Genomic DNA, 15,513 nt, shown 5'->3' on the forward strand with positions numbered 1-15,513 from the left:
TTGCATTGGCAGAATAACAATAATTATTTATTTATACAAGTAATAGTGAAGTGTCTTTTGTTTGGCGAAGCTGCAATTTTTCCTCGCAGCAATGTCACGCCACCGTCCCAGGAGCAGTAGGTCAGTTGGTGTCGCCTCAGGTTGTTGTTCCACGTAGCATATGGCGGCCTCGAGAGCAGCGTAGCCATCGGTGTGACTCATCATCGGTGCAGCCTCTGCCTCGTCATCCTCGTCACTCTCACACTGTGATGGAATGTTAACCATGTCAATTATAGAAGAGCCTGTCACTTACAACTGTTCGTCCGAATTTAACCACTTGTCTACTTCCACCTCTTCTGCCTCTTCACACCCTGGCAATCTTCTGATTAAATTACACAATGGTTGATTGTCCTCATCTGCTAAATCTTCATTTTATGTGTCTTGCATACTTTTCTGTAGCATTTTCCTCCATGACTTAGAAATTATGTCTGACTTTATTTCGCTCCAAGATTCGCTAATCCAGTACACGATGTCCTTCAAAGTCACTTTCTTCAAAACTCCTACAATGCTTTCATTGTCTTCGGAATGCAGGATTGACTGTAGCAATCGCCGTCAATACTTTTTTTTTTAAACATTCCAGAATGCCCTGATCCATGGGCTGAATGAGACAGGTAACGTTTGGTGGGAAAAACAAGGCACAGATACTGTCGCACTGCAGTTTTCCTGCACTTGGATGTGAGGACGCATTATCCATGAGCAAAATTGCTTTGCATGGCAGTCCCCTTTCTTTTAAAAAATTCTTGCAGTCAGGTACAAATGAGTTAAAAAACCAGTTCTTGAAGATTTCCTGATTCATCCAGGCATTATTCTGATGTGTATAGACAACCGGAAGAGCTGAGATGGATACATTCTTGAATGCTCTTAGCTTGGCAGACTTCCCAATCACAACTGGTTTTAGTTTGTGGTTTCCAGTTGCATTTGAAGCTGCCGTAACTGTGAGCCACTCTTTGCTTTTTTTAAGCCCAGGAGCACTTTTTTCTTCACAAGAAGCAAGTGTTCTCGCTGGTAACATTTTAAAATTTAGCCCAGTTTCGTCACAGTTATATATTTGTTCATTAGACAAATTTTCATCAGTTATGATTTTTTTAAACTCAACGATAAATTTTGAAATGGCCTGAGTGTCACCAGAGAGTTTTTCTCCACATACATCTAGTTGACGCACTCCATACCTCTTCTTCCACTTGTCGAGCCAGCCCACACTAGCAGCGAAATTGTCATCTCCTTCCTGCAGCTGGTTTCTGAAAAACAAAGCTTTTTCTTGCAAGATTGGGCCAGAAATCTGAGCACCATTCTGTCTCTGTTGGGTAAACCACATGAACAGTGCCTCACTTGTTTTTTGGAAGTCTGACTTCTTTATACTTCTTCGACTGAGAGATTCATGTGAGCATTTCTGTGAAGAAAACTGTTCCAATTTAAATTGGTTTCTTCGCCAATCACCAACAGTAACTTCACTGACACCATATTCGAGAGCAAGTTTTTTTATTGTTTCTCCTTTGTCAAGTCGTCTTAGTGCTTCTAATTTTAGATGCAAAGGCACAAATTTCCTCTTTTTTGTTACAGCACTCATCTTTGTAAGGTATTCAATGGAACACACAGTCAACAAACAAAATGACACAAAACACTGTACAGTACAGGTACTGGGAACTACAGCAGCGTATGAACTCCCTAGTTTTGATCGGTAGCAGCCGGCAGCAGTCGGGGTATTTCGTGCCACACTGACAACAGATGTTTGTGCAACAGGGCAGTGAGCTAATCGTCAGTGTTGATTGCATTGTTGTCTGCTTTGTCACTGAGCTGTACTCTCCCTATGTATCTTTTGCAATGGTGTTTTCATTATTTATCATGTCAGTAAAAAAAAAGTAGATCGTTGCATTTTTTTTTTTTTTTTTTTTAAAGAAAGAGACTCGGATTATTGGAAACTCTAACTATTGAGACTCTACTGTATATAGGATATATGTCAGATAGGATTAAAAAGTGTTCACTTATGAAATTTTAAAAAGCAGAGCTAAATACAATGAAAAAATGAAATAGTAAAGCGATAAAACGATAAAACACAAATCTATTACAAAACATACTTATATAGTAGTATGAATCTCCAAACATAGTGTGTCATAGATTTAAACTCAGTCAATATATAGACAGAACTTTAGAAATCCTATCATCTTACATACTACTTTCTTGAGAAACCAAACACAATGATATAGTCATATGAACCTGCAAACATAGTACAGCATAGATTTAAACTCAGTCAATGGATGAGACAGAACTTTAGGAATCACACGATCTTACACACTACTTTCCTGACAAACAAAACATATTTATATAGTTATATGAATCTGCCAACATAGTGTATATTTTCTTACAGGCTAGGGATCATTATACATCCATGTTCAACGGTCTTGTCCTCTATATTAAAAGTTAAAAGTACCTGAGAGATTTTACCAATTTGATTTGCTTACCTGTAGCTCATCTTATCTTTACACCTACAATAGGCATTTCCACAAAATTCTTACTATTCTTAATCTTACTATTCTTAATCTATCAATCAAACAGTTACTTCTGACTGATCAATCTTAATTTTAATGTAAGGACACACAAAATCTGAAAGATCTTCTCTGTTGTTAGACACTTCATGTAAAAGATCACTTTCAATTTCATCAAATGCTACATGCACACTGTCTTCACAGAGTTTTATCAACTTGGCTGGTATCATAGCACTACTTTGGTTACTCATGTTTTCAGGTAAAGATTGGACACAATGAATGGATTCCATGGCACAGCTAACATCACTTGTTGCAGGAGGAACACAAAACACATTATTGTCAAAATTACACTTCCTACTTAGATGTTCTTTCTCTTCATTCCATCAATATGGATACAAATGTTGACTAACCATAGCTAACTTATTCTAGAATGCACATTCATCTGCGTTATTATCAATCTGCTCCCAAACAAAATTCCAAAGCTTTTCACCTTTATTCTCTAAGCTCATAGATAACTCACCTTTACTGTTTGGATCATTATTCTGCATGACATTAATGGAAAACTGTTTTGACTGGACTGGTATTCCATTCCATGAATCTCACTTACACCATTGTGTACATCACTTATCTTGCCTGTATTGTCAACATCATTCACAAATAACTCTGAAACTTCATTATTCTTAAAGTCCACAAATATCTGATACCCATCATCATCATCATCATCATCATCATCATCATCATCATCATCATATTCCTCCAAAATTACCTCACCAACAACATCACTAACAACACAAGTCTCATCTCCATTAAAGTCACTTATCTCACCTGCATTCATATGCAATAAGCTACCAGCCACAGACTTACAAACCTCAGTTACTTCGCAGCTCTCATTCATATCTACATCAAAAAATCTAGTTCAAGTACAATACAGTCATCACCTGATTTAGATACACCAATAACACTGTTTTTGGACCAAGAGAAGAAATCATTAGTGCATACTACATCAAAATTCTTACTACTGTCACATTCTGGTTTGTGATTAATACCTACATCACTATAATTAAACATAGTATCCCAAAACTTTTGATCAAAACATAAATGAGAAATTTGATATTCCTTCTGTTCAATTTCAGATACATGTGCCATATCATTTACACTGTTATTATTGTCTAACTGCAAGTGTAAATTGGGGGTCCTGTGCTTGTTGTGTTTCCTCACCTCAAAACTGTGGACCTTCATTGAGGCAAACTGCCGTTTCCTGTATAGTTACTTCTATGATTGTTTCTTCTATTAATTGATCATAGTTATTCCCTTTATTCCTATCATGCTGATGTTCAAAATTTCTGTCTCTATTAACATTTTGATCCTGATAGAATTTACCATTATCTCTGTTTCTGTAATAATTCCCATTGTGATTTCTATCATTCTGATTATTATGGTACATACTTCTTTCTACTGTACTATCCAGTCTGTCAACATATAATAAAAATTGTCAGGTCCATGCACTAAATCTCACTACAATCTTTCTGGGAATCTTCTTTTTAGTGCATCAGTCGAGGTCACTTCATCAAGTGGTTTGTCAAGGAGTGTTAATTTTTTAAATTGGTTCTTACAAAACTCTTTCAAAGTACCATCCCTATTCCTATTATTAGGACCATTCAAAAATTCACTTTTAGTTCTCCCCTGCTCAGCTTCTGACCAAAATTTATTTAAAAAACTTTTTTGAAACTTTGATATGTTTCTCACTGACTTAAATTTAAATTTACCCATGATAGAGCTTCACCTCAAAGACTTCTTTTAACAAGTTTAATTTTTTCATTGTCATTCATGCCTGACACAAAACTATCTCTACAGTGGTGCAGAAAATCTACTGGATGTAAATTGTCTGATGGAACACTTTTGATTGGAGTGTTGGACCATGCAATACCATTGTTTGCACATAGACATTGGTTCACTTCAATTTCTTGAAAAGCTGAAATTTTTTGATCTGAAACAGTTACTTTAGACTGCATATTGTTTTCAACATTTAAATTTTTTTGGTCTAAACTAGTGCTGTTTTGTTTCTCCTGCATCTGTCTGAAACTCAATCATCCATTCATGATCAGAATATTCTGGGTTGATGCTTGTGGGGCATGAGAGACGAGCCTCTGAGTCCAGGAAAAATGCTGGAGCCTCCTGTCTAATATGTACCACATGACAATTGTGGCAGGACCACTGACTTGTCCATTGAGCAGAAACAGATGTGAAGGAGAGCAATGTCATGAACAGGGACCACTACTATTTGACTTACTTGTACCCACTAGGCTCACCATGAGTGGAGCCAGGTAGCACTGCAATGTCACCAACTTGAATTGTGAGAGGCATCAACACTTAGCATCTCAGAGGAAGACATGGTCAGGGCACCAGGGGTTATTTATCATCACCATCTATCAGTTGTCGGAAAGTACACACCTTGCCAGCACCATAAGTTCTTGAGATTCAGCAGTCTGTAGTATATTTTACTGCTCAAAAGAAGAAATTAGTGTTTTTCCAACTAGTAATATTAAACTCGTTGTTACTGAACTAGTGTGTGTAGTGTGTCTGTTTGTCTGTCTGTGAAGAACACTATCTCTATCGGCGTCAACGATCCCCACAGCTTACATAATTTTGTACACGTACACAAGTTACTCTCATGGTGGAGAAGCAGTGGCTGACTCCAATGGTTACCTGTACAATACTTGAAATGTAAGAGAAAGAAAACTTCTATAGGATCTTCTCGAATTGGAATGCTGCCATTCACATTTGGCCATTCAATGATTGTCTGCGAGTAAAAAGAGTTCTTTTTATCAGAGAAAACTTTCTCTATGCTTTGATCATGTGTTACAAGCAATTTCTACCACAAACATCAACCACCAAATGTTCGAAATTCTATACCAGCTTGTAGTGCATAATAGTTCCTCGCATAATAGTTCCTCAGAGAATCCTTTGATAAAAATGAAATATGCGCAATTACCTTTAAAATGCAACAGACTGTATTCTGGCCATTACTAAACTCTACATTAACATTACATATTGCTTGTGAATCTCAAAAACACAAATTATATAATATGGCAGCTAACAATGACTGTTTCATTGTGCACACTTCCTACACATCCTCTCATTATCGTGTCTCATAATAAAGTCCAGTCACATTCCAATTTTCTTACTTTACTTTGCTCGCCATGGGGCACTGTGATGCCAAAGAGAAAATGTTTTGCTCATGCAGGCAAAACACACCAGCTCATAATATATATTCACTTTAAACTGAAAACCCTATCTTCAGCCAGCACAGCCAAGGAGTATTACATTGCTAAGTAAGGGTCAGAGAAGACCAATGGACCTAGATTCAGGTACTAACATGACAGTCACATTCCTAATTAGCAAGTCTACTTATGAGGTTGTACATTGGGGGCACTCAATCAGACACTTGCACTAGATTCCTTGCACATTGGCTATCCAATCTGCGTATGACTGCTTGAAGCACTTGTGGCACTGGTTGAAGAGCAGCTGCGCCACCAGCGCATGGGATCAACGTCCAGAATACTGAGTGAGCAAGTGACTGAGCACTACAAAATGAGGTTCTTGGACTCACTATATTGCTTCAAATTCTACATGATTTCATACACCCTCACACTGTTGGACAATAACTAGGCAGCCTCATCAGCTGGATCAACTATATGTCTTACCTGACTTGTTTCCTGTGCCCATTTCTTGTGCATTCGACACGTTACACATCATAACGGTTTTCCGTGCTATTGATCAATGGAACATGTAACTAACTAAACTAAACTAACTAAACTAAACAGGTGAGCACACGGCTTGCCACCAGCATGGCATGAGAATGGAACAATTCTGCATTCTGTTTAAGCAGTTCATGTGTATGTTCTGGTTATAGTTTTTGTAGCTGCTCCTGGAGATGCAACTCTCCACCCAGCATTGCAATAATTCCAGGTCATTGATTGCCACAATTAACACCATGGAAAAAAGAAAAGTGTAGCACACTTAAGAATGTCCTATGATGCTACATTTGTATCTGCACAGGGTGTGATAATGCCACGGTACTATCACTATCAGCACAGACGTAACGGTGCTAGCCAATGATGGCTCAACTATAAAGCTCGGGATCTGAACCCTGGAAGAGGGAACAAAAGTGCACACCATCTGTGGGGGAGCAGAGAGTCTGAACAGTGGGTAACAGATGAATAGAGAGATAAACACTACACATGATCAGTATTAGTGACTGAACAATTACATATGCAGAACAGAGCCTGGCCTGAGACAAAGGCCAGGTCCAGGTACCTGAAATCAGCATAAGAACTGACAGGCTTGGTCTATAGTCATTGATAGACAAATACCTGGGCAGTAGTTATACCCATACAATCCTTCATGCATGTTGTCCATGACAGCCTGCGGCACTACTCTGCTATGAGACCCATGCCAGCTCATCTGTCTCCATATCGATGCCTGTTGATGGGGATACTAAGCAGTTAATACAATATCTGTGAGTCACGAATGTAATCAGTCAACTTATGCAAATTCCTGCACCTAACAATTAGTGGAATGAAAGCATAGGGTCAGATGTAATTCTGCATGCTTTCGTGGCTGTTGTCACTGTAGTTAAAATCTTCTGGGTTATTAGGCTGCATCATATTTTTACTAAAATGATTGATGCCTTCCTCAGGATCTTCTGGCGTCTCCTACTGCTATGAAGCAGCCTAATAACCCAGAAGATTTTAACTACAGTTAACTACATAGGGTCAGATAATAAAACAATGGCAGACTTTAGTTCATTGGTAGAAATAGCAAAATGCAAGCCATCTACAAAGGGTATTGCTTACAAAACACCTACCTATTGTAGAGTATTGCTCAAGTGTGTAGGACCTTTACGAGGTAGGACTATCTGGCAATATTGAACATATACAAAGAAAGACAGCACAGATTTGTTTAAACCATGGGAGAGTGGCATGAAGAAGCTGGGGGAAAAAATACAGAACTGGCAGACACTTGAAGACGTACACAAACTATTCTGTGAAAAGTAACAATAAATGAGAAGGAAAGTTGCTACTCACCATATAGCGGAGATGCTGAGTCACAGATAAGCACAACAAAAAGACTCTCACAATTAAAGCTTTCAGCCATTAAGGCCTTCATCAATAATAGATACACATATACACATGAGTGCACGTGGATCAAATGATGAATGTAGGATTATACTGCATCCCTCTAATATTGCTGCTGTAGGGATCATGAAAGCTAGAATAGATTAATTACAGCACATGCAATGACATGTAACACTCATTCTTTGTGCACTCCCTGCATGAATGGAATGGAGAGAAGCCCTAATACCCAATACAGCAGGCAGTACCATCTGCCATGCACATCACTGTGCTTTGAAGAATATAGATTTAAATGTAGTTGTAGGTGCCTGTGATTTAACTATAAAAAGTAAATATAATTTCAGAATTTTTTAAGTTATACAAGTGAGGTTGAAACTTCAATTTTGATGAAAAAAGCTCCGTATTTTAACATAGTATGTACTTTGAGTATAACAATAGTATACGCAAAATCTAAGCTTCTTAGTGAGATTACTGACCAATGGGTTGATTGAAATTAAATGTCAGTAATCAACATTGACACATTTCCAGCCATTACCTCATTTAGGTAGCAGACAACACTGTGACCATCCGCACGTGGAGTGACTGAAATGAAATGCAACAGTCGGGTGATCTAAATTGGCAAGTGGTTAGTGAATAGATAGAAATGCAGTTCTGCACACAGCATATCTCTGAAATGAGAAACAGTGTTGCCCTATGTGAGTGTGGAGGAAAGGGAGTATTGTTTGTCACATCTGAGCATCTTTTTGTTACACTTTGCATGATGAGTACAGATTCAGCATCAAAAGAAGATGTGGTTCTCTATTATTATTACACCCACATGAGGAAATGAAAAAATCTGGTTTTATCTGTATATCCAAAGAAATATAAACTGCAGGCTCTGTGTAGCAGCCAAGGAGTTGTAACAGACATATTTGAAATTTATAGCTTTTTATAGAGTGACTAAACAGAGGTACAGAGATTTGGCACAGTTGATATCTTGAGATTTACACATGAGTAAATGTAGTGATGGTTGTTATAATAGTCCAGATATGATTTACATATTTTTGTACACTTTCTCACATTGACATACCGGAAATGTTATTTCAAACAATAGACGAGCAATATACTACATACATGTACATGAATCCATGAATTTTTTTCCCACTCCAAACAATGCTTTATAGGCAAATCCCTCCTGCATTAGCCTGGAGCTTCTAACTGAATAAAATGCAATGTTGTTCCAGATCCTGTACAAAGCTAAAATTCACAACCTGCTTGTTCATATTTTAAATTAAACCAATACTGAGCTATATTAAGTGCTATGACACAACCCAGACTGCTTGGCAATGGAGACGTTGAGTTGCTGGCAACCGGTTGGCAACACGTTAAAAGAGAATTACCAGTGAGTTGCTTGGCAGTTGCGCTGTCTGCAGAGATCTATTTAAGTATACAGGGAATTATTCACAATCAGCTGGTTACCAACTCCTGTTGGCAGCAGGCGTTTTTAGTTGTTCTGTGTTGGTGGGCCTGTGTTTAATGGGTCTAGCTTGTCAATGAATGTTTCCAAAATCAATTATGCATATCCTGTAATTACAGTGATCATTAACTTGGGATATCACTTCTGCTCTTGCACTAAATACTATTGTCTGTTAGATCATGTTAGCTTTCATCAGACATCTTTTGACACTGGTTGACATCATTTGATTTGTATCAGTTGCATCAGCCATCTCAGTGAGATCAGAATGTACATATAATACGTGCACAGCAAACAACTCATTCTGTAGAAAATCATGTGTGGTATAGGGCCTAAACTATATGTTTTGGTATGATTTAGTGATGGAGAATTTGAACATACCAACAGCCAGGATACACCTTATAGTCAGCTTGACAACTGGCCACACAAGAACAGTACAAACAGTCGATTTGCCAAGAAGGATTAAGATCACACATCAAAGTCCTCTATGGAGAGGAGATGTATCAGAGTTTTAAGAAGCTGGATAAGCTTCATTACAAGAAAGAGTGTCTATCCACCTCTCTTGTCTTCCTGATGAGGTTCTGTGACCGTAGCACCAAACCAACATTCATGACGGTTGCCCATCATATAAAAACCACAGTACCCACCAGATAACAAAAGAACTAGTCTGGACCTAATAATGGAAGGAATCTGGTAACACATTAGTGACTGGATATAATGTCTAAAGAATTACCCACACACCACTTAGAGATGGCTTGTCTACTCTTGAATGATTCTTGGAAATGTATTGACACTGTTTCTTGGGCTCAAGTGGACCGATCTTGATGCAGTGTTAGTACCAAACAAGTCTCCAAGTTCAAACATCTGTCAGCAATGGAACAAGAGCCACAAGAAGAGCAACAACAAACTATAATCAATGTCACAGGGAAAGAGATTGACGATATGGTAAAATCAGTTCTGGAAAAAGGGACTCAACTTCACACCTAGACCAACTGCTTTATCTGTTGCAGATTTCATCAGTGGAGTGGAAAAGGTTATTTCCACTCTCCCCAATGACAATGCAGAAAAAATACACGGGGAAATGTGCCACATGCTCACAAGAGCCATTCCATCAAGTATGAGCATCATGAAAGCAGAAAGAGCAACCTTTCTAGAACTGTGGTATTATCCTGAAATATTCATTCTACCTGCAGACAAAGGGAATGCCACTGTACTGCTTCTATTCTCAGAGTACAATCACAAAATATACAACCTACTTGAAGACCCAGCATACAGAAAATTGGAGGTTAGACTCTACCAACAGAGGGAAGGACAAGACTATTGAGCTTTTATGCCAATCCCTGCCAAAGAAAATCAGTAAGAAGCTTCAACCATGAGGTTCTGTGCCACTAAGGCTCTACAGCTTACCAAAGGTTCACAAACAAGATGTTCCACTATGTCCAGTTGTGAGCAACATAGGCTCACCTAAATACCAGCTGGCCAAACATCTGACAGTAGTATTAAGCTCCTACATTGGTAAATGTCACCACCACATCATGAACTCTGTACATTTCATTCAACAGCTGCAAGAGATATGCATTTGTGACCAGGATCTTCTGATGAGCTTTGATTTGGTCCTCACCAGAGCACTGCATGTTGATTTGCTCAAGTTGGTCAAGGAGAAATTCAAATTCTTTCTCTTCAGTGGTGACTATTATGAATAAACTGATGGCATAAGCATGGAGTGCCCTCTAGAATCAGTTGTGGCAAACTTGTTAGTGGGGGATTTCAAAGAGAAGGCTCCAGAAATAGCTTTAAAGCCTACATGCTTTCTCAAATATGTGTTTGATACATTCATGGTATGGCTACATGGGTGTAAAAAACTTCAGGAGCTCTTCCAACATTTCAGTTCTCAGTACTCCAGTATCAAATTCACCTTGGAGGTGGAAGAGAATGGTGACCTCTCTTTTTTGGCAAAGGTAAACTAGACGGCACTGTGGAACACAGTGGTGTACAGGAAAGCCATTCACACTGATTTGTATCTCCATGTTTCCAGCTGCCATCGTCCTTCACAGTGTGAGAGTGAACTATGTACACTGGTACACACGGCCTTTGCAATATTGGATAAAGAAAGCCTACCAAGGGAGCTCAACCACCTTAAGGAGGTACTCCAGAAGAAATCACCATGCCTTCAGGTGGAAGATACAGGCTCAGCAAGTAGAACACAATGAGGAGGATAAGACAATGGTGTACCTGCCATACTCTGACAAAGTATCGAATAAATTTGGCAGAATCCTGACTTGACCTAACATAAAATGCATTATCCTTCTACTCCCAAAAATGCATGCCCTGTTAGGTACAGTGAAAGATGACTTGGGCCTTCATAAACTGGGTGTTTATCCCATTCCATGTAAGTGTGGTGAGGCACACATTGGGCAGACTGTGAGAACAATTTAAGAAAGATGTTAGGTAGACAGAAGACACAATGAAGTTAATCACCAACAAAATTTGCAGTTGCAGAACATTACATGCCTACAGGGGATTCAGTGAATTATGAAGAAACAGAAGTGTTGACAGACCATGTCACTTTGGGACTGTGTTCTGAAGGAGGCTATTGAAATTCGAGTGGCTGGCAGGCTGGTCAACAGAGACAGTGGCTACACCCTAAGCACAACTTGGGACCCAGGTCTCAGCCAACTAAAACCACACTGTCGACTAAGAGCCAGTTCCATGCCAAGTAGCAGTTACAGAAGCACTGAGAGACCGGAGTTCACACCCAGCCTTCGGACATCCCATCCGCCCACCACTCCACCTGATGTGTTGTGAGACGGGGTAGTGAGGGAAGGGATGGGGAGATAACACAGTATCGTGAAGGCAGAAGATGACAGCAAGGTACGCTGTTGAAATATCGGCTTCATAAAGCTGACTGCACATGGATGGATATCTGAGAACAGTACAAACTTGAAAACAGTACATCATAGAATGAAATAATAGAAGTCCTTGTTGCACTAAAAGTGGTTTTTTACCTGTCTTCCTTCATTGTGTGGTATAGCAGTCACCTCAAAAACATGATAAGGATAATCATTCACAAAGGAATGAAACCTGTACTCTAAAATTGAGTGCCTTGTTTTACACTTTATCATTACTTCATGACAGAGAAGATGGTATTCTTCACATGAGAATTTGAATATTATTTAAATTGAGTTTGTGTCTCTTACATTCACACTTAAAAAACCACAGTGTCTAATAAATGCATGATGACTGAGCTGGGAACTGTTGGAACCTCAGGGCAGCAACATAAAGAAACAGCATGCCTCCCATATACTGCACACACTATCAGAGCCATAGTTTGCAGATCTGTGTTCACTGTCATAGAAATTTTGTTAATGGTGATTGCACACTGTAATTTTATGTTGTGTAAATTAAGACCTTAGTTGTAAAAGTTTGTTGCTATTTTTGCTTTTAAATCAGTTGCATGACACATGGACTTCTCAAATTTTTGGAATAATGATTTTCAAATGTATTTCTTTGAATTCAGTGTTTTGGTTTTGGAAGGTATACTAAAGTGGTACACAAAGTACTAATGTATGCACATTATTATTATCATATCTCATTGGATGTCCACACCAAAACTGGTATCAGTAACCATGACATTGTTGTGGCAACAATGATTACCAAAGTACAAAGGACAACTAAAACAACCAGAAAGTTATGTATGTAGTATCATTTCTCCATGAGGAACTTGAAACTTTCAGCACATGTCAAGGAGCATGTAGAGGAACCCTGGCTCAAGTTTAAAGAATAGTTGAGCACACAGTGGATAGATATTTACTGAGTAGAACTGTTCATAATGGGAAGGAACCTCCATGGTATACAGTCACTGTAAAGAAAATTCTAGAGAAATAGAGATTACTGCATTATAGGTGTAAAACAAAGTGTAGGGCTGTAGATAGAGAGATGCTGAATAAGATGTGTTGTACTGTTAAGAGAGTACTGTGTGATGGCCTCAGTGACTATCAGCAGAATATTGTCAAATGACATTTCATAAAATCTAAAGAAATTTTGTTCATATGTAAAGGCTGTTAGTGGCCCCAAAAAATTAATGTCCGGTCTCTAGTGAATGAGGCAGGTGCTGAAACTGATGGTAGGAAATCAGAAACTGAAATGCTTAACTCCATTTTCAAATGTTCTCTTACAAAGGAAACCACAGGAGAATCATTTTACCACTGAAAAGAAGAATGGAATAAGTATTAGTGTCAGTGGCATTGAGAAACAACTGAGATCATTAAAATTGAACAAAACTCCAGGTCTGAATTTCTGGCTGAGTTAGCCCCTCTTGTAACTACAATCTATCACAGATCCCTCCTTCTCCTTGGAGAAAGGCACAGATCACACCCATCTACAAGAAGGGTAGTAGAAGTCATCCACAAAATTACCATACCTTGACAATGATTTGTCATAGAGTCTTAGAACATATCATGAGCTCAAACATAATGAAGTATCTTGAACAGAATGACCTCCTCAGTTCAAACCAGCATGAATTTCAAAAACATCAATTATGTGAAACCCAACTCACACTTTTCTCACATGATATACTGAAAGCTTTGGATTAAGGCAACCAGATAGACACAGTGTTTCTTCATTTCCAAAAAGCACTTGACTCAGTACCACACCTATGATTATTGTCAAAAGTGCAATCTACGGGGTATCAAGTGAAATTTGTGACTGGATTGAGGACTTTTAGGTAGGAAGGAGACAGCATGTTATCTTGTATTGAGAGTCATCATCAGATGTAGAAATAACTTCAGATGTGCCACAAGCATGGCGGATACGTATGTGGGGCACAAGGGGCACGCACCCCTCCCCCTTGCAGGGCCGCCTGCATTGCCACCCACTCTGCCCCCACCAGTCAGCCCGAAGACTATTCGTTCATTTCTTTTAACAGTTGACTTGACTGAATTGAGTTATTGAGTAGTTATACTTTCCTATGTATCATGCATGTCCATGTCAGCATATTTTATGTTTCTATGTGGCACATATATAGCTAACACATACCTATGAGAAAAGTTGTGGCCATTCTAGTGATCTCAATATGCTATTCTGTCTGGCATTTGTTTGAGAGAAGTTGGGAATATTCTACTGTTTTCTTGTACAGAGAACCTTCAATACATAGCGTTATAAATATGGATTATTCACTGAATAGTTTACATTCAGAAGCAGAAATATTAAGACTGAAGAATGAATAAGTAGAAAGTTGTCTGTTTGTCCTAGATATGACTATCCTACTTTGCACACACTATACAAAATATTTGCATGTCTACTTGTGTCTATTGCTACAGTAGAAAGAAGTTTTTCAACACTGCGGCATAAAAAGACATGGCTGAGGTTGACAATGAAGGAGGATCACCTTAATGGCTTACCTCTGTTGAACAATTGCCCTGACATTGATTGTCCTATTGATGTAATTAACGAACTTGCCACGAGAATAGGTGCATGGAATTCATCATTTAAGGTAGAGAACCACAATTGTAACTTTTTTTATATCTTAAGATGGGATTGTCTTATATATGTGTATAATCAGTTTAAATAAATCTTCCTTAAACTTTGCATGTGACTTGATTATTTTTTATCACAGTAAAAGTAAAGATAGCTGAAGATATCTTTAGTGCCCCCTCCTTGAGGTTTTTCTGTATCTGCCACTGGCAGTGGGGAAGTGTGTTGGGACCCTTGCTGTTCATTTTGTATATTAATGATCTTGCAGATAATATTAATAGTAAAATCAGGCTTTATGCAGTGGTGCAGTCATCTGTAAGAGAAGCTGCATAAATGTTCAGTCAGATCATGATAAGACTTCAGCATGGTGCAGAGATTGCAACATGCTCTAAATGTTCAGGAATGTAAAATTTTGCACTTCACAAAACAAAGCATTGCAGTATCCTATGATGATAATATCAATGAGTCACTGTTGGAATTGGCCAGCTCATACAAATACCTGGGCATAACACTTAATAGGTATATGATTGAATAGGTTCAGTCACAGGTTAAGCAGATGGTAGACTTCAGTTTATTGGTAGAATACTGGGTAAGTTCAATCAGTCTACAAAAGAAATTGCTTACAAATCACTCATGTGACTGGCTCTAGAATATTGCTCAAGTGTGTGGGAGTCATACCAGATAGGAATAACAGGGGATATTGAACATATACAGAGAAGGGCAGCACAAATGGTCACAGATTTGTTTAATACATGAGAGAGTGTCAGTGTCACAGTGATACTGAAGCAACCAAACTGGCAGACTCTTGAAGCCAGATGTAAACTATCCCGAGAAAGTCTATTAACAATGTTTCAAGAACTGGCTTTAAATGGTTACTATAGGAATATACTACAATCCCCTATGTATCACTCAAATAGGGATCATTAGGATA

Source organism: Schistocerca cancellata, chromosome 8 (assembly GCF_023864275.1).
Source record: "Schistocerca cancellata isolate TAMUIC-IGC-003103 chromosome 8, iqSchCanc2.1, whole genome shotgun sequence".
In the NCBI taxonomy this organism is placed as follows: domain Eukaryota; kingdom Metazoa; phylum Arthropoda; class Insecta; order Orthoptera; family Acrididae; genus Schistocerca; species Schistocerca cancellata.